The 14,506-nt window shown below is 53.1% G+C and overlaps 1 long non-coding RNA gene and 1 other non-coding gene across 2 annotated transcripts; both read right to left on the bottom strand.

Moving 5' to 3' along the window:
* Window positions 1-4,419, bottom strand: LOC113624069 (uncharacterized). The gene is made up of 4 exons (XR_003434192.1): window positions 4,116-4,419; window positions 3,843-3,913; window positions 3,354-3,479; window positions 1-923 (listed from the first exon to the last, which is right to left on the bottom strand). It is a non-coding gene; the product is annotated as an uncharacterized LOC113624069 (long non-coding RNA).
* Window positions 4,420-12,463: 8,044 nt separating this feature from the next.
* Window positions 12,464-12,536, bottom strand: TRNAE-CUC (transfer RNA glutamic acid (anticodon CUC)). The gene has a single exon. It is a non-coding gene; the product is annotated as a tRNA-Glu (tRNA).
* Between the last annotated feature and the right edge of the window lie 1,970 nt (window positions 12,537-14,506).

Below are 14,506 nucleotides of genomic sequence, written 5' to 3'. Positions count from 1 at the left end.
TCTGAAATTTGGAAGTTTTAATTTCGATTACAATATATTGATAAATATAACCCCATACACAGAGTATCTCTGGCGTCCTCTACAATTTTTAAGAGTGGAAGGTGAGACAAATAGCTCACCACAAAGTTTGAGAATGCTGGTCTAGAGCCAGCCCTGCAGAGCATGGAAGCTACTGAGGTGTCAGGTGGGGATGCTGCAGACAGCTCTGAACTTGGAGAAGGAGACAGGGCTCGTGGCAGGCTCTGCAGCACCAGGCCCGCGTGGCTCTGGGCAAATCACATTGTTCCTCTGGACTCCCATCTCCCCTCCCTGCCGGGGGGAAAGGGAAATCCAGCGCGCTCCAGAGGCAGCAGGACCCAAGAGGAGGCCAAACGTGGGGAAGGGAGCGTGGCTTCGAAGCTGTAAACACTGCAAATATCGGCTTCATCACCGTTCACGCTGCTCCCTGGGCATCAGGGGCGTGTCACCAACAAGAAGCCAAAACTACAGAAGCTGTGTCACTGGCAGGCAGGGAGTGGTTTCTTATGCACACGCACACGCACACGCACACCTATTGCGGGAAGCGCCCAGGTGCCGGCCTCTTTCTGGCCCAGCATATGTCAGATGAGCCAGGTTTTCTGACTTTGAAAGGTGGAGAGGGAGTGAGGGCGGAAGGCAGGCCAGAGGCGTTCCTCTCTGCTGGTCCTCAGTCCTGTTCCCAAGCAGGTGGAGCTGGGTCAGGTCTGGCAGCGAGAAGGATCCCACCCTGTCAGCTCCTGGGGTGGTTGAGCCCAGCCCGTGCCAGCCACTCTGTACCCCCAGGGTCCTTGGGCACGCAGGGCTGGACACACGGGCACGGAGGGCCGAGGATGGAAGGTGCTGTGGCTGACCGGCTGGGTGACCTTGGGCACGGCCTTTCTTCTTCCAGGGCCTCAGTCCACCAGCTGTGAAATGAGAGGGCTGGAGTCTGCCGTGGGGTCCCCCCTCCCACGGGGGGACCTCACCCAGGTTTCTAAGGGCTTCTGCCTGAGGAAGGTGCCCAGGGACCAAGCCCTCAAGGCTGCCTGGCTCCACCTGGTACCACTCCGCTTCCTCAGGCCAGCCAGGAGCCTTATCGGGCCAGCCCTGCCCAAAACACCCCAAACCAGATATTGCAAACCTGGTATCCCGCTGAGTGGGAAGCGTGTGTGTGTGTGTGTGTGTGTGTGTGTGTGTGTGTGTGTCCCTACACTCCCTCTGCTTCCTGGGAGCACTTCCTTCTGTTGTGAGACTTAGGTCAGAAGGATCATGTATGACCCGCCTTCTCCTTCCCAGGAATTGGAGTCAAACGCCCAACTGCAGCAAAGCTGGCCCGAGGAGACCACAGCCGGATGGGGAAGGTTCTTCCAAGGAGGACAGCGTCCCGCAGGGCCAGACCACACACGCCCCCTGGGCTGCACACACAGGCAGGGGAGGGACTCGCCTGGCCCTGCTTTTCTCTTTTTCCTTCAGACTGTCGGGCAGATTCATATTTTCCAAAAGCCTTAGTGACCTCACCATCTCTTTATCATGCCTGTGGTTGAGTTAACATTTTTTTTTCCAACTTCCTTTTACTCTTTCCAACTGAGTTAACTTTCCACGCTCAAGGCCACATTACACACTAGAGACTCCCTCCAGGCAACAGTGGCAGCACTGGTTCAGGCTGGGCTCTGAGTGGGGGACCCTCAGCCCTCTTTCCCCAGAGCTGAGCCCCGAGAAGGAGAAGGTAGGGCTGGGGGGAGGGGGCCCAGGGACCCAGTCTAAAATAAGGAGGGCTTACAACCAACAACAACAACAAAAAAAAACGGACTTCCCTGGCGGTCCAGTGGTTAAGACTCCACAGGGGCTGTGGGTTCGATCCCTGGTCGGGGAAGTTCCGTGTGCCACGGGGTGCAGCCCAAAAAAATAATATAAAAAAAATAAAATAAAATAAAGAGGGCTTCTCCTGCTCAACCCCACACTCCCCACTGAATGGCTGTGGCCCCCCTCCCCTCCTACTGTCCACGCAGAGCTCATGTCCCCAGCCCGCCCCCTCTTTGCCAGGAAAACCCCTATGCATCTGTCAGGACACAGCTGAGGCAGTGCCTGCTCTCAGAACCCATTTGAGGCTCCCAGTTTGGAGTGGATGCCCTTCCCTCCCTGGTAGGGTTGAATCGTGTCCCTTCCAAATTCATACTGTCAAGTCCTAACCCCCAGTAACTCAGAACGTGACTGTATTTGGAGAAAGGGCCTGAAAGAGGTAATTAGGGTGAAATGAGGTTGTGTGAATGGGCCCCAATCCAACATGATTGGTGTCCTTATAAGAAGAGAAGATGAGGTCACAGAGAACTCAGACAGAGGGACGACCCCATGAGGACACGGGGAGAAGACGGCCAACTACAAGCCAAAGGGGGACACTCGGGAGAATGCACCCCCACCGACACCTTCATCTCAGACCTCTGGCCTCCATTTCTGTTGATTAGGCTCCCCCCCATTTGCCATGGCAGCCCCAGGAGACTAACATACCCCCTATGCTCTCCCGCCTCCCCGATTCCCTCCGTGTCAGCGAGCACCATGTTGAAGTGCTTTCTTTACCTTGACATCTCCTGCTGTGGATGGTGACTTCCCTGCAGAGGAATTCATCTTACCATCAGTGCCTGGATGTCTAGGTATTCAGGGAATGCTTATTGGAGGGAACTAAACTTTTCTTAAACCAAATACACACTTTCTACAGCTCCTAGGTTCATGGAAGAAATGAAGAGTGGGCCTGGGCACACAGACTCTTCAACCCTCTCGAAGGTTCCGGGGAAACCTGACAGTACATTAGGCTCCATTTAACTGATGCTCTGCAGCTCCAGGTGACGCCCACTGGCAGCATCTCCAGTGGGCAGCACCTCCCTGGTGTGCCTGCGTCATCGGGCTGCTACGGCCGTTCGTACCTGTCCCCCCGTCAGTCTGTTACATCCCCAAATCCACTTATGTCAGTTATGCTTGTTATTAAGCATACATAAAATGATAAAATGTGGATTTAAAGAGTTGTTTCTCTGAATGCTAAATTAAATGCTTTGAGAATGATTAATTCTAGGTGAGCTGCCTTAAATAGATTGCTGTTGAATTAAGCTTGGTGCCGTAGCCAGTCTCCAGGAGGCCCCTTGCCGTTCACACCTTCTGTAAACCTCCCCCACACTGAATCAAGACTGCTGCGTGAGGCTGAGAGACTGCGGTGACACTCAGTGCCTTCTGAGGTGAGGTCACAGAAGGTATTGCAGCTTCTGCCTGGTTTCCTTGGGTCAGTTGTTCTGGAGGAAGCCTTCACACCATAAGGACACGCAAGCCTCTTGGAGAGGCCCACACGGAGAGGAGGTGAGGCCTCCTACCGCCAGCTGGCACCAGCCCCGTGAGGGAGCAGATGCAGACGTGGACCCTGCAGCACCCCGAACCTTCTCGTGAGGGCAGCCCTGGCCGCCGTCTGGCAGCAGCCTCATGAGAAAACTTGAGCAGACCTGTGTGGATGAAAAACACGTTGCCTGCCATTTCAGTTAACAAAGAACGTTACCTTGGGACTTCCCTAGTGGCTCAGTGGTTAAGAATCCGCCTGCCAATGCAGGGGACACAGGTTCCAGCCCTGGTCTGGGAAGATCCCACATGCTGTGGAGCAACTAAGCCCGTGTGCCACAACTACTGAAGCCCACGCACCTAGAGCCCATGCTCCGCAACAAGAGAAGCCATGACAATGAGAAGCCCACACAGCGCAATGAAGAGTAGCCCCCGTTCGCCGCAACCAGAGAAAGCCCGCGCGCAGAAACAAAGACCCAACGCAGCCAAAAATAAATAAATTAATTAATTAAAAATAAAAAGAACATTACCTTCCATCAAGCCATCAGCCGACGGTGCACCCTGGTGGGAATTCGGGATGGAGAAAAATAGGATACTGGCCCTAGATAGTTAAGATGCATATGAAAGGAAGAATTTCAATGAGCCCTGACTCTTGCACCTGCCCATACATAGAAAAACACTACAATCATTAACTCGAGATGTTTGTTTTTTTTGCAATTAGCAGCAATCTTTTGATTACTTTTTTCTTTTCTTTTTTTTTTTTTACAATAAAAATCTCTTATATGTCCTGGCTCCTTCCTTACCTCTTTGGCACCATCCTTCAGAATTCTCTGAGAGGCTGTCTCCCGGGCTATGGTCCTTAGTAAGTTCCCCAAATAAAACATAAGTCGAAACTTTCAGGTTTTTTTTTTTTTTTTCCAGTCAACACGTGAATAATCCAGTTGCTCCTGAATTGCTGGTCGCAGACACTGAGACAGAATGAACGATTCTCATTGCTTCCAAGCACTAAGTACTGAAGGGATTTTTTACGTAGCAGTAGATAACCAGCACACACAGGGAAAAGAACCACAGAAAAAAGAAGAACAATCTAAACGGAGCCTGCACTCAGGTTGTTTCACAAATACTTTTCAGTGTTTTTCAGATTTTAAAGAAACAGGAAGTAGGAGTTATGAGTAGTGCGGTGTGGGGGCCGCCTGTGTGAGAAGAGCCACTCGTGCTCCAACCACGTGACCCAGGCTCAGAGGAGGCTTTGCCCCGTCATCACAGTTGACTGATGAATGTACTTCTATATGATTTAAGTTAAAAATGTTAAGATATGTTTGAATTTTTTTTTTAGGCTGAAGAACAACTTTTATTTATTAAGACTTAATAAGACATAATATATAATAATGAAAATAATCAAGAACTAATAATGTATCAAGAAAAAGGATTAGTACTGACTGATACACATAACTGAAAAGCCCAAGCATGGCTAGATTCCAAGACTCAGATGATGCTGTCAGGATTCCGACTCCCTCCATCCCTCGGTCTAGCTCCCTTCCCTCTAGGGTCCACTTTCATACAGATGCTCCACACGTGGTAATAAAAGTGCCATTCAGCAGCTCTAAGTTTAAATCCTACCAGCAGTAACTCTGAGACAAATAGCTTCTCTTTCTGAAGGGTTCCAGTACATTGACTAATTGGCCTGATCCGGTTCAGGCACCAACCTCGGAACCAGTCTCTCTGGGCGGGGAAAGTGTGATGCATTGAACCTGGGCAGGGTCACGTCCCACAGTAACCACGCTGCTGATTTATAAAGGATTCATTTTCCCCAGGAAAATTTCAGATACTGTTGCCAGTTGAATAGGGTAGATTCTAGGAAGAAAAAAATAGCAGATATTTATTACTATTATCTTTTTTTTTGCGGTACGCGGGCCTCTCACTGTTGTGGCCTCTCCCGTTGTGGAGCACACGCTCTGGACGCGCAGGCTCAGCAGCCATGGCTCACGGGCCCAGCCGCTCCGCAGCATGTGGGATCTTCCCGGACCGGGGCACGAACCCGTGTCCCCTGCATCGGCAGGCGGACTCTCAACCACTGCGCCACCAAGGAAGCCCCTGAGCCCACTTTTTGATTAACTAAAACAACACTGCTCCAGAAAGCTTGGAGAGAGAGTGTTTCTATGGAGAAGAAGCTCTTCCTGAAGGCCAAGTGGGAGATGCTGGCAGTGGTCATGGAGATGGAGAGAGGCAGACAGATGCAAGGAATATTCTGGAAGCTGGACCATGGGGACTTGGTGGTGGACTGGATAGAGGAGGTAAGAGAGAGGGATGGATCACAGATGACGGCCGCGTTTGGGCATGAGGCCTCAGGTGGAGGTCAATGCCACCTTGAACCAGGAGCAAAAGGAAATGGAGATGCATGAGTGCATGGGTGGAGACCATGAATCCTTTCAAATTACAACACAGTTGAAACAGAAATGAAAGAGAAGGAGGGCAGTAAATGGAGAGGAGCATGGAATTCTAGAAAGGATTTGTTGTTATCGTTTTATTTTCAGATCGGGGATAGTAGAGGGTGCTTATCCATTACAATTGAGTTTGCTGTGAGCTTGTTATGGACGGAATACCTGGTCCCCTGAACTTCGTATGTTGCAGCCTCAGTCTCCACTGTGATGGTATCCGGCGGGGGTGGGGGTGGGGGATGGGGTTGGGAGTTGATTAGGTCATGAGGGTGGAGCCCTCAAGAAGGGAATTAGTGCTTTATAAGAAGAGGAAGAGAGACCCAAGTCCTCTTCCTCTCCTTTCTCCTCTCCCACCCTCTCTCCCTCCACCATGTGAGGACACAGGGAGAAGATGGCCATCTGCAAGCCAGGAAGAGGGCTCTCACCAAGAGCCAAACCTGCTGACATAACGACCTTGGACTTCCCAGCCTCCAGAAGTGTGAGGAACAGATGTGTGTGGTGTGAGCCACCCATGCCATGGTGTTTTGTGACAGCAGCCCGAGCTGACTCCTTCTGACACCGACCACAGGGTGTGGTTGTTCTGTCAGGGAAGTTTAGAGGTCGGCCATCCAGGGTGGGAGTGACAGCCACCCCCTCACGTCTGCCCTCCCGCCGGGAAAGTCTCCTGGGCACTTTCTGTGCCTCACACACACGGCTCAGAATCACCACCACCTCCCGATTCCCTCCTGCCTTTGGATGCAGGAACAGGGGCAGCACGTGCCTTAGCCGCAGGCTCTAGGAGTCGGGGCACGGGGCAAAGATTGAAGAGCTGCCTCTTTATTTGGGAAGTGAAAGCCGAGGGCTGTGAGGGTGAGGAAACACCAGAAATGAGAGGACCGTTCTTCCCCAAGGGGCAGTAAGGAGACAGCAGTGGCTCCCCAGGTGCTGGGCAGAGCCCAGAGACAAAGGAAGGCGATGCATCTGCAAACCCCCTCACCTCCCATTGGTGCAGATCCGTCAACAGGGAGCTCCCCTGACCCAGGGTGCATGCTCTGGTCCCTTGGGGAGCTTTAGGGAGAACTTCCTCACTGAAACCAAATCTCCCAGCACCCTGATCTCAGACTTCGAGCCCCCAGAACTGTGAGAAATTAATGTCTGTCGTTTAAGTCACCCAGTCTGTGGTATTTTGTTATGGCAACTTGTGATTTTGAATAAGAAAAGTATATTTCATCTTCAGCCCCGCCTCCCACTTCCTGCCACAGAGCTCCTAAAACCTTTGGAATTTCCTAAACGTGGGAGAGAAAAAGGTATCTTTTGTTATTCATAACAAGCCCCTTTCACCCGCTGAGTTTATGTTAATGAAGTGACTTTGGAAAGCCCCCAGGGGAGACCTGAGGGGGGCGGGGCTGGAGAGTGAGTTCAGTCACCGATGGCCAATGATTTGATCAATCATGAAGTCCATAAAAATCCTCAAAGTACAGGGTTTGGAGAACTTCGTAGTGGAGCTTCCAGAGGGTGGCACCTCTGGAAGGGGCAGGGAAGCTCCTGCCCGATGCCCAGGTTGCCCTGGCTGCTCCAGAGTTATATCCTTTGCTAATGAACCGGTAATCTAGTAAGGAAACGGTTTTCCTGAGCTCTGTGAGCCACTCTAGCAAATTAATCAAAGCTGAGGAGGGGTCATGGGAATCTCCAACCTACAGGCAGTTGGCCCAGAAGCACAGATGACAAACTGGACTTGGGACTGGCATCTGAAGAGGGTGGGGAGTAGTCTCATTAGGCTGGGCCCTCACCCTGTGGGATCTGTCCCTCTCTTCAGAGGACAGTGTCAGAATTGAGTTGGAGGGCACCCAGCTGGGGTTGTAGAGTTACCTGATGGGGAAACCAACATATGTGCCGTTCAGAATAGTCTGTGAGTAGAAAGAACACAGGCGCTTTTCCTAGACGCAGTTAGAGCAGACTAACAGGCCAGCTTTGTGCCCCAAACTATGAGCAGCAAGTCGAATTCACCTTTGCTTCCCACACAGCCGCTGACTGGGTGCCTGGCCCCAAAGCCCACGTTGTAAGCATCCCCAGGAGGGGACGAGTGAGCCCGGGGCCGCAGCCTCCCGCAGGGCGGGAGCAGCAGGGGAGAAGGGAGCTATCCATGTACAGTGAGGGCGGCGAGGGCTCACGGCCCCCTCTCTCTGTGGGTTCTCAACCTCACACCGGGTGGGGGAGGTCCTCGGGCCCAGATGGTCTGGCAGAGGAGCTGGGAGAGGTAGGGGAAGGCGGGGTGTCATGGCCATGACCTTGAAGCGAACAGAGCCTTGGGCTGCCTCCCAAGGGCTTGCACGTCCAACTCTCTGCACCACCCTTTCCCCACTTTTTTTTTTTTTTTTGGCCACGCTGTGTTGCTTACAGCATCTTAGTTCCCCAACCAGGGATTGAACAGGGGCCACGGCAGTGAAAGCTGAGTCCTAACCTCTGCACTGCCAGGGAATCCACCCTTTCCCCATTGATTCAGTTATTAAAGGGTGTCACCACCCAGCTCAGAGACTTCCCATCATCGGCCCAGCCCTGCTGGCCCCCAGGCCCCCTCTTTGGCTGCTGGTATCCTGGGCATCACGGGGAGGCTTCTGTAAGTACCAGCCTGTGGGGAGGGGTTTGTTCAATGAGGGTTCACTCCATGGCCAGCTGCTGGACCCCCCGCCCCCAGTTTTGCCCCCCAAGTGGCCTTTCTCAAGGCCCACTCACAGCCCCTCCCAAGCAGCTGTTCATCCCTTCTCACCGCTCCAAAATGGAACCTCCCTGGTAGGACCAGCTCCCAGCCTGAGAAGCTGGGGGCACGGCACCCCTTCTCTCCTCTTTCACCCTCACCCTCTTTATTCTTCCGCCCCCAAAGTGCTCTCTCTTTTTCTTTCGGTTAGATCCTTTCTGCAAAGGCCAGGCTAACTTAACTTCCATGCACTTCCTGGGTGTAAAGGAAAATATTTGCGTTTTTCTCCTGGGAGGTGCGTTTAATGCTGGATCCTTTCTAAGCAACAAAGAAAACTAAGAGGAAAAAAAAATGTAGTTTCCATTTCAAACCAAGCTGTACGTTTATTTCCTGTCTCATGTCACGCAGACATTTGTTGTCTGGGCCCCCCAAATAAGCCTGGGATGCAGCGGGGAATAAGATGGTTCCCGCCCTCAGCACTCCTTGTGGGGGAGTCTGAGCAAAAGACCCAAGTCACAGAGCAGAGGTAGTGCTGGCTAGAAGGGTGCTCAGGGCCCCAGTGACTCCAGGGCAAGGGTGGCAGCTGGCCCTGCAGAGAAGGGGGGAAGGGTCCCCAGGCACCTCTCCATCACCCAGGTGTTCAGGCACAGAAGCGGGCTGGCAGGAGGGGGCGTGGTTCAGCACTCCAGGGAAAAGGGAGAGCTTGGAGATAGAAGATGCCCCGAGGCAGCTCCTTCAGGAAGCCCCAGGGCTCCCATACCTCTGGAGCTCTGAGACACAGGGGGCTGAGTGGAGACTCCCCACACAATTCTCCAGGCCCTCTGCCATTAGGGTGTGGGGACCTGAGGCCTGTGACGTTTCTCTGTCAGAGGCTGGTGCAGGTGCCAGGTTGAGCACGAGGACACACCGTGTCCTCTGGCATATGTTAACTGACCCTAGGCAGCCAGCTGAAAACAGGCGCAGCTCTGTCTGGGGATGATGCCTGGGGATGATGCCTCCCCAGGCTCCATGGGGGGCTGTACAGCCTCCCTCCCAACCTGCACTCCTGGCTGACACACCCGCGGCAGCCCCGGGACCCAGGTCCTCCAGGATGAGCATCCTTCCCCACCGTCAGTCTGGGTGTCCTGATTTTGGAAAATATGACCACCATCCACAGCAGATTGTACCCCAAGACGTCTGCAGGGAAGCAGATCACGTGTGACCTTCATGACCTGTCCCATCCCAGCTGCGCTAACATCTGGAAGCTTCCGTCATACGGAGCACTTCCCGCGGGCGGACTCATTCACTCCGCTTGACAGCCTGTGGTGAAGCCCAGACAGACAACCTGCCTTCTGAGGCTGGAGACTGGCGTCCCGAGGGGTGAGGGAGCTGCCTCGGGGCGCACAGCATGGGCAGAAATGTGTGTTTGTGTCTGAGCTTCAAGCGGGGACCTGTGGTCCGTTGCTTTTCCGTCGTCACTACTGTGCTTCTCTTGCAAGAAGGAAAACTTGCCGAGCACCTCTCTGGGCTGTCCCCGGGGAACCCTGCAAGGACTTCACAGGGCAGAGAGTGGGGAGCACACAGAGAGCCACCATGTGTGCCTCGACTGCCAACACGGAGAGGGGAGCTGCAGGGCCAGACCTCCTGCGGGGACATTGAGCTGGGAGGAGGTGTCTGCACAGCTAAGACCAGGAACAGCCCAGAGAGGTAAGAAAGGGCGGGGCCTGCAGACAAGGGGCGGGACTTTCAGGGTCACTTTATTTTTTTAAAATTTTATTTACTTATTTATTTTGACAAGTGCTATTGCTTTATCTTTTTTTTCCTTTTTATCATTAATCATGAATACTACATTTTTTAAAGCATCTTTATTGGAGTATAATTGCTTTACCATGGTGTGTTAGTTTCTGCTTTACAACAAAGTGAATCAGCTATACATATACGTATATCCCCATATCTCCTCCCTCTTGCGTCTCCCTCCCACCCTCCCTACCCCACCCCTCTAGGTGGTCACGAAGCACAGGGTCACATTTAATTCTTGAATCGGCTTCGGAGGGAGGAACGCTGAGTTCCAATCCCTGCTTCTCAGAGATGAAGAAACCCAGGCTCAGAGAGGTTGTGCGACATGCCCAAGGCTACACAGCTGCAAATGGATTATCAGAAGCCCAAGTCCCGAGGTCTGACCTCTGGTCCGGGGAGGGCACCTCAGACACACCAGCCCCAGGCGCTGGTAGGCACCAAGCTCCCTGCTGGCTGCCCAGCCGGCAGAAGCGGTGGCGCTCTCGGTAGGAAGCCTGCCTCCAGTGCTGAGTCACTCTGGGCCCTGGCTGGTGTGGGCAGGAGGAAGGTGGCTGCCCGGGCTGTGGTGACCGCTTGGCCCTTTGCTCCCCAGGGTTCCCAGCAGCCTGGGTTCACGTGGCCTTGCCAGCTGCGGACAAGCCAACCCACCGACCCCTGCAGGGCCTGGCGAGGCCCCAACCCTCACTTGTCACTGCGTGTTTACTGGGCTGGGGCTGCCCCATGCCCCTCAGCATGCTCACAGGTTGGGCCGTGCCGGCAGGTAGCCCGTCATCGTGCAGCCCTGCCACAGTGCTGTGAGGGAGCAGTGCAGGACCGGAGGGCGCTCAGGGAGGCCACAGTTGAGCTTTGAGATGAGCCTGAAGGGTGAAAAGTGCGTAAGATAAGTGAAGAAGGTGAGAAGGGCCTTCCCAGCGGGGGTGGCGTGGGCAAGGTTGCCTGTGGGGTTGCTGGAGGGATCCCAGGGTGGCCCGTGCAGACTGGCCGATCTGGGGGGAGGCCAGGGAGAGGGGAGGCCGACTTCTGCTGTTAGGGGCCTGCCGACTTGCGGTGGGCCCCGATTCCTCACCTTTGATCTCCACTTTGATCAGGCGCTGGGTGGACTCTTGGGCAGGGAAGGCTGGCCGGGCTGGCCGAGGGGTCCTGCCTCAGGGCAGCCGGTGGTGAGGACGGCTTGCAGGGCTCAGGGTCTCATGTCTTCACTGAGATCAGAAGATGGGGGTCTTGGGCACAAACCCTGTGGGGAAGGTCCCTACCCTGTATATTCTCACCCAAATGCACATCTCTGACGGGGAGTCCCTTCCGAGAGCAGGGCTGTCAGGGCCTCACCTGACTTCCGCACAGGCAGGCCCGGCCCTTGCTTGCCTCTGCCCTCGGCCGGGGCTGCAGCGGGTCGCTGAGCTCAGTGCTCTGCTCCCTCTGAGCTGACGGTCTTTTCTGGCAAATCTAGACAGCCTCCCGGAAAGGTGGAGGAGGTGAGAAGAGCCCCTGAAGCGATCCAGCAGATCCCCTGCTCCCAAAGCAATGCCCAGCACCACTGCAGCCTCAACCCCGAAAGAGAAACAACAAAGCCAGGTGCTTTACTGTCCGCAAAGCGCTTTCAGCTTCCTTTTCTCGCTGACGTCCTGGCCCCCCTCCACCTGAAGACAGTGATGCTGAGAGCTCCTGCTCTGGGAGGGGGAGGCGCAGTGCGTGTCGGACCAACGGAGGGCTGGGTGGGTCCGGAGACCCAGGTTCTGGAGCTGCCCGAGGCTCAGGGCATGGCCCAGGCCTGCCTCCACCTCCCCACACCTGTAACTGACACATGGGGGCGTTGGTGGGGGGATTATTTCAGACCCTGTACCCCTGGAGCCTCCCGTGAGCCTCTAGACCACGCGCCTGAGAGGCTGCGGGTAATGCTGGGGGTTCTGTTGGCAGCTGGTCTGAACTCCAGAGACAGCGGACAGAGAAGGAGCCATGTTCTCCCCAAGTCAGGACAGGATGCTGCCCAGTCAGCCTGGGTTAGCCCATCGCCAGGACCAATTTTAGAACATTTTTATCACCCCAAAAAGAAACCCTTTAGCAGACACCTGCCCATTTCACTCCAACAGAGCCTCCAGCCCTAGGAGACCACGAATCTACCAAGAAAATAAGATGCTTATACATTGGAGGTTAGATCTTTGCAGATCCTAAACCTGTCTTAACAGTGTAGATACGAATGTATGCTGACTTTTTCTTTCTTTTTTTCCTTTTTTTCTGCCATGCCGCACGGCTTGTGGGATCTTAGTTCCCTGACCAGGGGTTGAACCTGGGCCATCAGCAGTGAGAGTGCAGAGTCCTAACCACTGGACCACCAGGGAGTTCCCTGTGCTGACATTGACATTTCTTTTCTTTCTTTCTTTCTTTTTTTTTCTTTGACCTTTCCTTTCACTGGAAAAGCCCTAAGACCCCCCACCCCCTGCCCCCAGTCAATATTCCATCTTGACGCTCTCCCTTTAAAGTATACAAAATATTTTTTATTTCAACTGCTTTTTCATGGAAATCTTTCTAAGATATTGTGAGAATTGCCCCAACAGTCATCCTCTTCCTGTTCCTTAACTACAGGATCTCAAATTTATTTGGAGCTGCAAAGATCTCATTGAAGGACTCCACATTTTCCAGCTTCCTTATTGGAAGGTGTAGCTATAACAAAGTTCTGGCCAGTGAGATGTGAGCAGAAGTGTTGCGTGGCACTTAATTTCTCTTTAGAAAGGAGGGAGCTGCCTCTTTTCCCTTTTTCCATCCTTCTGCCTAGAAAAAGTATGCAAGTGTTGGAGCTTTTGCAGCCATTCTGGGCCATGAGGGGACTTTGAGACTAAAGATGATGCAAGGAGGAAAAACACAAAAATAGAAGACCAAGTCCCAGTCACCTGGACAATTTTAATCCCAGACTTCCTGTCTTTGGGCTATTTCCTGTCTCTGGGTTTCTCAACTTTATTGAGTTATAATTTACATAAAATAAATTGCACCCATTTTAAGTGTACAGTTCAATGAGGTTTGATGTATGTATATACCCATGCAACCACCATCCCAATCAAGATATATATATATATTCCCGTTACGCCCAAACGTTTCCTTGTACCTTTTTGTAGTCAATCCCCACCCCCTTCCTCCATATACCTACACTATCTCCTTTCTGTCCTATAGATTAGTTTTACCCTGGTCTACTTTTATAAGAGAAAAAACGAAATGTTTACTTTGCTGAAGCCAGTATTTCTTGGGCCTTTATTATTTGCAGCTGATTCTAATGCAGAATTGAATATAGATGTATTACACAGTCTCAGATAGAGGCTCCTAAACACATTGTATGTGACATGTTTTTGATAACTTCAGACCATTGTTAGATATCCTGTGTCTTTGATTGTTCCCTGGGAAACAGATTTGGAGGTGAGATCTTCAGGCAGGAGGTTTATTAGGGAGTGCCCTTGGGGACACACCTCTGCAGGAAGCAAGAGACACAGAACGAGGCAGCTACAGCAGAGCCTCAGCCATCCTCCCAGGGAGCTCTGAGGCTGGGGAGACCTTCAGAGACGTCCTGAGCTGGGTCCCCAAGCTAACAGTTACTGGATGTGGGCTGTCCCTGGGGAGTGGTGAACCTTAGGCCAAGCAGCTCTTTTCACCCAAGGCGGTTCCCAGGGAAGGATGAGCCGAGAGCCATTAGTAGCCAACACTCCCAGCAGCTGAGGTGTGCGTGTCTTGGGTCTGATGGGGAGTCTGGGAGGTGCATCACAGCAGCCACCATACCGCGAGCTCTGGGTGGTATCCTCAGGGCAACTCAGGGGCGTGCGAGTGGCTTGCGCTTGCCTGGCAAGATCTTACGTCCCTCTTGGGGCAGATGCCCGGCTCTGTGGGCCCTGAAGCTCTCAGAACAGCAGAGGCCTGATCTTGGGGGCAGGGCCATGGGTTGTCAAGGAAGCTGTCTGCTCTGCTTCTGCTGGACCTTCCGTGCGCTTCTCCTCCTGGATCCCTCTGGACAGCCCCTCCTACACCCCCTCCCCGGGGAGGCTGCGGCATCAGACGCCTTCTCTCACTGTCTCTTAAGCTTCCCCTCATAGGGGCTGCCTTTGCACACCCTGACTTCGGCAGTGCCTCCTCCTGTCCCAGCCCTTCCTTAATTTTGAGCTTTACGGTGACTTTGACCCTGCTCGAAAGACATGAAATTTTAACATCCTTCTGAGCTACTCACATTCCTCTGTTGTGAGAATTGTTTCTAATAGCCTGCTTTATTTTGCCAACTAAGGCTGAAGCTTCTATACAATTTGGCACCTGGGCTTCATAACAACTGTCTCCA

Source organism: Aethalodelphis obliquidens, unplaced genomic scaffold (genome assembly GCF_003676395.1).
Source record: "Aethalodelphis obliquidens isolate GAN/ISIS:26980383/991018 unplaced genomic scaffold, ASM367639v1 scaffold12, whole genome shotgun sequence".
Lineage (NCBI taxonomy): Eukaryota > Metazoa > Chordata > Mammalia > Artiodactyla > Delphinidae > Aethalodelphis > Aethalodelphis obliquidens.
The sequence above is the reverse complement of the archived record's forward strand: the minus strand, read 5'-3'. Positions and strand labels throughout refer to the sequence as shown.